The 7,624-nt window shown below is 47.2% G+C and overlaps 1 non-coding gene across 1 annotated transcript; it reads left to right on the top strand.

The window, feature by feature from the left end:
- Positions 1–5,286: 5,286 nt before the first annotated feature.
- On the top strand, positions 5,287–5,368 carry trnas-uga (transfer RNA serine (anticodon UGA)). Its single transcript has one exon. It is a non-coding gene; the product is annotated as a tRNA-Ser (tRNA).
- Positions 5,369–7,624: the final 2,256 nt, after the last annotated feature.

Raw genomic sequence — 7,624 nt, 5'->3', positions numbered from 1 at the left:
CCCGTTATCTACCGCACTGGTAATGTCCTCAAAAAATTCCACTAAATTAGTTAGGCAGAACCTGCCTTTTATGAACCCATGTTGCGTCTGCCCAATGGGACAATTTCCATCCAGATGCCTCGCTATTTCTTCCTTGATGATAGATTCCAGCATCTTTCCAACTACCGAAGTTAAGCTAACTGACCTATAATTACCCGCTTTCTACCTACCTCCTTTTTTAAACAGTGGTGTCACGTTTGCTAATTTCCAATCTGCCGGGACCACCCCAGAGTCTAGTGAATTTTGGTAAATTATCAATAGCGCATTTGCAATTTCCCTAGCCATCTCTTTTAGCACTCTAGGATGCATTCCATCAGGTCCAGGAGACTTGTCTACCTTTAGCCCCATTAGCTTGCCCATCACTACCTCCTTAGTGATAACAATCATCTCCAGGTCCTCATCTGTCATAGCCTCATTTCCATCAGTCACTGGCATATTATTTGTGTCTTCCACTGTGAAGACTGACCCAAAAAACCTGTTCAGTTCCTCAGCCATTTCATCATCTCCCATTATTAAATCTCCCTTCTCATCCTCTAAAGGACCAATATTTATCTTACCCATTCTTTTTTGTTTTATATATTTGTAGAAACCTTTACTATCTGTTTTTATATTCTGAGCAAGTTTACTCTCATAATCTATCTTACTCTTCTTTATAGCTTTTTTTAGTAGCTTTCTGTTGCCCCCTAAAGATTTCCCAGTCCTCGAGTCTCCCACTAATCTTTGCCACTTTGTATGCTTTTTCCTTCAAATTGATACTCTCCCTTATTTCCTTAGATATCCATGGTCGATTTTCCCTCTTTCGACCGTCCTTCCTTTTTGTTGGTATAAACCTTTGCTGAGCACTGTGAAAAATCGCTTGGAAGGTTCTCCACTGTTCCTCAACTGTTTCACCATTAAGTCTTTGCTCCCAGTCTACCTTAGCTAGCTCTTCTCTCATCCTATCGTAATCTCCTTTGTTTAAGCGCAAAAGACTAGTGTTTGATTTTACCTTCTCACCCTCCATCTGTATTTTAAATTCCACCATATTGTGATCGCTCCTTCCGAGAGGATCCCTAACCATGAGATCATTAATCAATCCTGTCTCATTACACAGGACCCGATCTAGGACCGCTTTCACCTTTCAACTGAGAATGAGTGTCTACACAGGCTGCATATGCCAGGATTAACAGAAGAACTAAAGGATCCCCACAATATAGGGACTACATCGGAAGACCAGTTCAGAATCAGCGGCGGGATATTCCCCTACCCGGTGGGGCGGGGGGTTCCGGCGTAATGGAGTGGCGGGAACCACTCTGGCGTCGGGCCGCCCCAAAGGCGCGGAATTCTCCGCACCTTTAGGGGCCAAGCCCTCACCTTGAGGGGCTAGGCCCGCGCCGGAGTGGTTTCCGCTCTGCCCGCTGGCGGGAAAGGCCTTTGGCGCCACGCCAGCTGGCGGCGAAAGGTCTTCGCCGGGCAACGCATGCGCGGGAGTGTCAGCGGCTGCTCACGGCATCCCCGCGCATGCGCAGGGGAGGGGGTCTCTTCCGCCTCCGCCATATGCGACCATGGCAAAGGCGGAAGAAAAAGAGTGCCCCCACGGCACAGGCCTGCCCATGGATCGGTGGGCCCCGATGGCGGGCCAGATCGCCCTGCGCACCCCCCAGGACCCCGGAGCCTGCCTTGTCCCGCCGTTCAAAAGGAGGTTTAATCCACGCCGGCGGGCGAGGGTTGACAGCGGCGGGACTTTGGCCCATCGTGGGCCGGAGAATTGCCGGGGGTGGGCCCGCCATCCGGCGCGATACCCGCCGACCGGCGCAGCGCGATTCTCACCCCCGCCAAATCTCTGGTGGCGGAGAATTCGGGACACGGTGGGGGAGGAATTCACGCCAGCCCCCGGCGATTCTCCGACCCGGTGGGGGGTCGGAGAATCGCGTCCCAGGTTACACTTTTATTCATCAACTAGAGTTCATATAAATTGGACACAGGCCTGCAGAATCCTGGACCGCTTCATCAGCAGATGCAGACAAAAGGATATGTACTGAGATTGTTTAGTCACAGCTAGCAAAATGAGAGTTGGTGATCACATCCACCCCCATAGCAGCATTCCAGAATGACCTGCTAGACAAGCCCAAAACGTATAACACCGAAGAACTACTCAAGAATGGAAATAAGTAAGCACATAGTGATCCTTACAGGTCAACAGGCCTGCAGCTGTGCGGGTGGCATGGTGGCACAGTGGTTAGCACTGCTGCCTCACAGGGGCAGGGACCTGGCTTAGGTGGATTGGCCATGCTAAATTGCCCCCTAGTGTCCAAAGGTGTGCCGGTTAGGTGGGGTTACTGGGATGGGGCAGGGGAGGGCCTCGTTGGAGTGCTCTTTCAGAGGGTCAGTGCAGAGATGACGGGCCGAATGATCTTTTTAAAACGTTTTTCCAGCAGATGCAGACAAAAGGATATGTACTGAGATTGTTTAGTCACAGCTAGCAAAATGAGAGTTGGTGATCACATCCACCCCCATAGCAGCATTCCAGAATGACCTGCTAGACAAGCCCAAAACGTATAACACCGAAGAACTACTTAAGAATGGAAATAAGTAAGCACATAGTGATCCTTACAGGTCAACAGGCCTGCAGCTGTGCGGGTGGCATGGTGGCACAGTGGTTAGCACTGCTGCCTCACAGGGGCAGGGACCTGGCTTAGGTGGATTGGCCATGCTAAATTGCCCCCTAGTGTCCAAAGGTGTGCCGGTTAGGTGGGGTTACTGGGATGGGGCAGGGGAGGGCCTCGTTGGAGTGCTCTTTCAGAGGGTCAGTGCAGAGATGACGGGCCGAATGATCTTTTTAAAACGTTTTTCCAAGTAAGGGGCAATTTAGCATGGCCAATCCACCTACCCTACACATCTTTGGGTTGTGGGGGCAGGACCCACGCAGACACGGGGAGAATGTGCAAACTCCACACGGACAGTGACCTGGGGTTGGGATTGAACCTGCCGTCCTCAGCACCATGAGTCAGCAGTGCTACCCATTGCACCATCATGCCGCCCTAAAGCTTATAGGTTCTCTGTACAATACCAATTGTTGACACACTCAATAGAACACCCAAAGCTTGCAGGACATGTGGAAAGTGGCATTCTACATACATCTAAGAATTGCCCAGCTTTTCACTAATTCTAAAAAGCATGTGGCAGAAAGGGCCATTGGCAGTGCACTAGAGCAAAGACTGATGCAGCTACAAAGTGCCGTGCACTGAGCCAAACAAACCATACCCAATGGGTATCTTCAAACAATAAGAATGGCCATCCAATATCCCATCAGAAACATATACATGAGATAGTTGACAAACCAGAAAATGGCAATCATGTGCATGGTGAGATTTGACTAGCTGTAATATTGGGTTCAAGCAAGGTAACTTGATGGTAACATCGGATACACTTAGCAGATTGCCTAACCCAGAATAAACAGAAGATATATCCTTAGATCTTTGCGACCTGATATTCTTCAACAACATCATCACTCACATATGGTCATAGATCGACAGGAAGACCCTCAAGAGAGACAGCCATTGACCAGGTACGAATAATAATATTGATACCACTGCCAAGAGGTGTGAGGCATATAAAGAACATACGCCAAGTCAGTACAAAGAACCACTGATTCCGCCTGAAATTCCTACATATCTTAGGTCCAAAACCACATCCGATCTCTTTCACATCATTGGCACTTGCATCACTATCATTGTCAACTACTTTACCAAGTATCCCATTATTCAATAATTGCACAATACGTCAAGCACAGCTGTCGTGCATATTCGAAGTGCTATTTTCAGTTTTTATTTGGTGTGCTTAGAGAGATTATTATGGATAACTATGTGCAATTTATTGCTGAGCCATTTCAGGATATCTGTGAAAAGTGGAATATCAATCACACTACTTCTTCTCTTCATTACCCTCAATCTAACGGCGTAACAGAATGAATGACTCACATGGTAAAATCATTAAGTCTCAAATGTAAGACAGACCAAGCAAGATCTACACATTGCAATGTTACATCTGACAGCAACAACTTTCAGTGCAAATATTCTATTACCATCACAGCTCATGTTTGGCAGACCTGTGTGTACCAATTTACCTACTTGTACCCATTCTACTCTATCAGGAGTATCAGGACAGCAACTTTCAAAACTGCAAGAGAAGATAAACAAAGTGCACAATAAAACTGTAGTTACAGAATGACCAGGTTTACAGTTGGGACAAAGCGTTTGCCTCCAGGGAGGGGCAGCACGGTGGCGCAATTGTTAGCGCTGCTGCCTCATGGCGGCAAGGACTTGGGTTCGATCCTGGCCACAGATCATTTTCCGTGTGGAGTTTGCACATTCTCCCCGTGTCTGCGTGGGTTTCACCCCCACAACCGAAAGATGTGCAGGGTAGGTGAATTGGCCACGCTAAATTGTCCCTTAATTGTAAAATAAAGAATTGGGTACTCTAAATTTATTTAAAAAGAAAAGGTTTGCCTCCAGGATCCCACAGAAGGTACCTGGCAACCTCTGGGGTGACAAGGATTTGTTCAGAACCAAGGTCCGATGAACTCACTGGACACAAAGGCGCAACATGAGGCGTAACCAAGGATAAATCAGACCCATTCTATCTTGTCAACCATTGTACAGTCCTATTGCATCCAGGACACAATCCCAAATACAAACACGAACAACATCCAGGAATGGCAATCTCACAGATCACTGTGACCAATTGAAGAAACGTCCGGAAAAGGACACTATTAGAAAATCCGGGCATAGTAAATAAGCCCAAGGTATTATACCATTATAATAACATTACAAAGATCACCTCTCAATCTTCTAAACTCGAATGGATATCGGCACAAACTGTCCAATCTTTCCTCATAAGATAACCATTTCATCCCAGAAATCAGTCCCTCAACTATTTCTAATGCAATTTTGTCCTTCCTTTAATAAGGAAACCAAAACTGCACACAGTGCTCCAGCTGTGGTCTCGTGAATGCCTTGTATAACGTTACCAAAACTTCCCTACTTTTATGTTCCATTTCCTTTGCAATAAACAACAACATTCCATTTGTCTTCCTAATCACTGACCATTCCTACATACTTACATGTTGTGATCCTGTAAGAAGGCACCCAGATCCCTCTGTACCTCATCTGTGAATACTGTGTTGCCCGGACACTGAAAATCTGCTCAGGAACGTCAGAAGTCTGTGAGGCTGCTGATCTGATTCAGATGGATAAAGAAAGGATAATAATTGCGATGGCCGAGTGGTCAAGGCGTTGGACTTGAAATCCAATGGGGTTTCCCCGCGTAGGTTCAAACCCTGCTTGCAGCGACTGTGATTCAAAATGTAGGGCAGCACGGTAGCACAGTTGTTAGCACTGTTGCTTCACAGTGCCAAGGTTCCAGGTTCGATTCCCAGTTTGGATCACTGTCTGTGCGGAGTCTGCACGTTCTCCCCGGGTCTGCATGGGTTTCCTCCGGTTGCTCTGGTTTCCTCCCACAAGTTCCGAAAGACGCGCTGTTCGGTGAATTGGACATTCTGAATTCTCCCTCAGTGTACCCGAACATGCGCCGGAATGTAACGACGAGGGGCTTTTCACAGTTACTTAATTGCAGTGTTAATGTAAGCCTCAACATTATAGAATCCAGGATGTGCCATTACTTAACTGTGTACAGGTCATCCACCAAAATCAGTCATAACATAATCTAACCAAGGCTATTTCTGAATGTACAGCCAAAGCAAACCAACACGCTATGATTGCAGATGTATCTAATGGGGGGAAAGAGCAGGGCGAGTGGGACTACTGTGAGCCAGCAGAGGCGCAATGGGTTGAACTGCCTGTTTCTGGGCTCTAAGATTTGATTCATTGGTGAAGTAATAGTGACCATCCTCATCGTCGTATTTTTGCATAATTATGGCAACTACTCGTTAACCAAATACTTGGCGAAGCTTCAGTCTGCAGCATATTGTCAGCCTGAACCTTGCTACTCCTGACCAGTCCAAACATTTTGCCATAACAAGCTTAAAATACTGATTAATGAGAGGCCACTCATGTCATCCCAGCTCTTCTTTGCCAGGGTATAGAATCATAGAATTTACAGTGCAGAAGGAGGCCATTCGGCCCATCGAGTCTGCACTGGCTCTTGGAAAGAGCACCCTACCCAAGGTCCACACCTCCACCCTATCCCCATAACCCAGTAACCCCACCCAACTCTAAGGGCAATTTTAGACACTAAGGGCAATTTAGAATGGCCAATCCACCAAACCTGCACATCTTTGGACTGTGGGAGGAAACCGGAGCACCCGGAGGAAACCCACGCACACACGGGGAGGATGTGCAGACTCCGCACAGACAGTGACCCAAGCCGGGAATCGAACCTGGGACCCTGGAGCTGTGAAGCAATTGTGCTAACCACCATGCTACCGTGCTGCCCATATAAGGTTTGTGTAGTGGGATCATCAGTCTTGATTGCAGTGAATGACCCAAAGTACATATTGTTGCAGTGTCTTGATGCTGGTCATAGGTTATGTACTCTAATACCGTGCGGTGGGGGTACCATTGGTTAGGTGTTATACATGGTCCTGTCTTCTCCTCGGTACATTTGATTGCCTCAGAGTAGAAACATTGCAGGTACCCATCAGGATCTCAAATATGCATCATTACCCTGCACAGGCAGCTTCCCATGTGCATATTTCTGTAAAAAACAATAATAACCCTTTCTATCAAAGTAGACTGTAGAATTGATGACGGATGTAAAAATAAGTGTCCGTAGACAGTCAATGAGGCCCAATATTCATGGGATTAGGTATCACCCGGGTCAATGATATAACAGTCAAATCCTGGGGCACACAGCAGTGCATAAGTTGGCTCAGATTCAGCAGGGAGGTCACGAGTGAGGCGCAGCATCTGTCTGGGCAGCATTAGGAGGGAGAGTCCGCCATTCTCACTGACACCGTGTAAGCCCCCATTGCCCTGAGTGCCAGGCCCCTCACAGCCACCTGCAGGGCACTGCTCACTTGTCGTTCACTGTCTCGTTGAAGGAAGCTGAGGGAGAACTATGGTTTCAGCTGCTGCTGGGTGTTTGGGGATGCAAAGCTTCAGTTACCTCTTTAATGGAGCGTTACACATTTATTGATGCCAGCATGACTTTCAGTCGAATTATCGAACAGAGGAATGTTGGTGGCCCCATATGGGGAATGGGGAATGTGAGAAGTCTGTGCCAGCATTCCGTGCTCCGGCTCGTCGGTGTGTTGATGTTCTGCAACACCAGATCACTGCTCCTGTACCTTTCTGAAAAGCTGCTATTATAGCATGAGCTGAGTTTTATTTGTGTCATTGGTACCCCAGGTGCAAAGCACAATTCTGAGTGCTGTGATCTAAACGTTTGATTTACTCAGCAGTGGTTAAGCAAGATACACAGTCATTAACTTACATTAAATTAATATTAAAAGACTAATTTAAATTAATTTCCAGTGTGCTTTCGCAACATGATGCCAGGGTTTTCAGTGCGCCAGGGAAGAAGTGGGCTCACTGATACCATTTTCTCCTAGAACTACCAACTATCATTATTCTGGCAACGAGAACAG

Source organism: Scyliorhinus torazame, chromosome 2 (genome assembly GCF_047496885.1).
Source record: "Scyliorhinus torazame isolate Kashiwa2021f chromosome 2, sScyTor2.1, whole genome shotgun sequence".
NCBI classification, from domain to species: Eukaryota; Metazoa; Chordata; class Chondrichthyes; order Carcharhiniformes; family Scyliorhinidae; genus Scyliorhinus; species Scyliorhinus torazame.
Note: the sequence above shows the minus strand (reverse complement) of the source record. Positions and strands in the feature narration are given on the sequence as shown.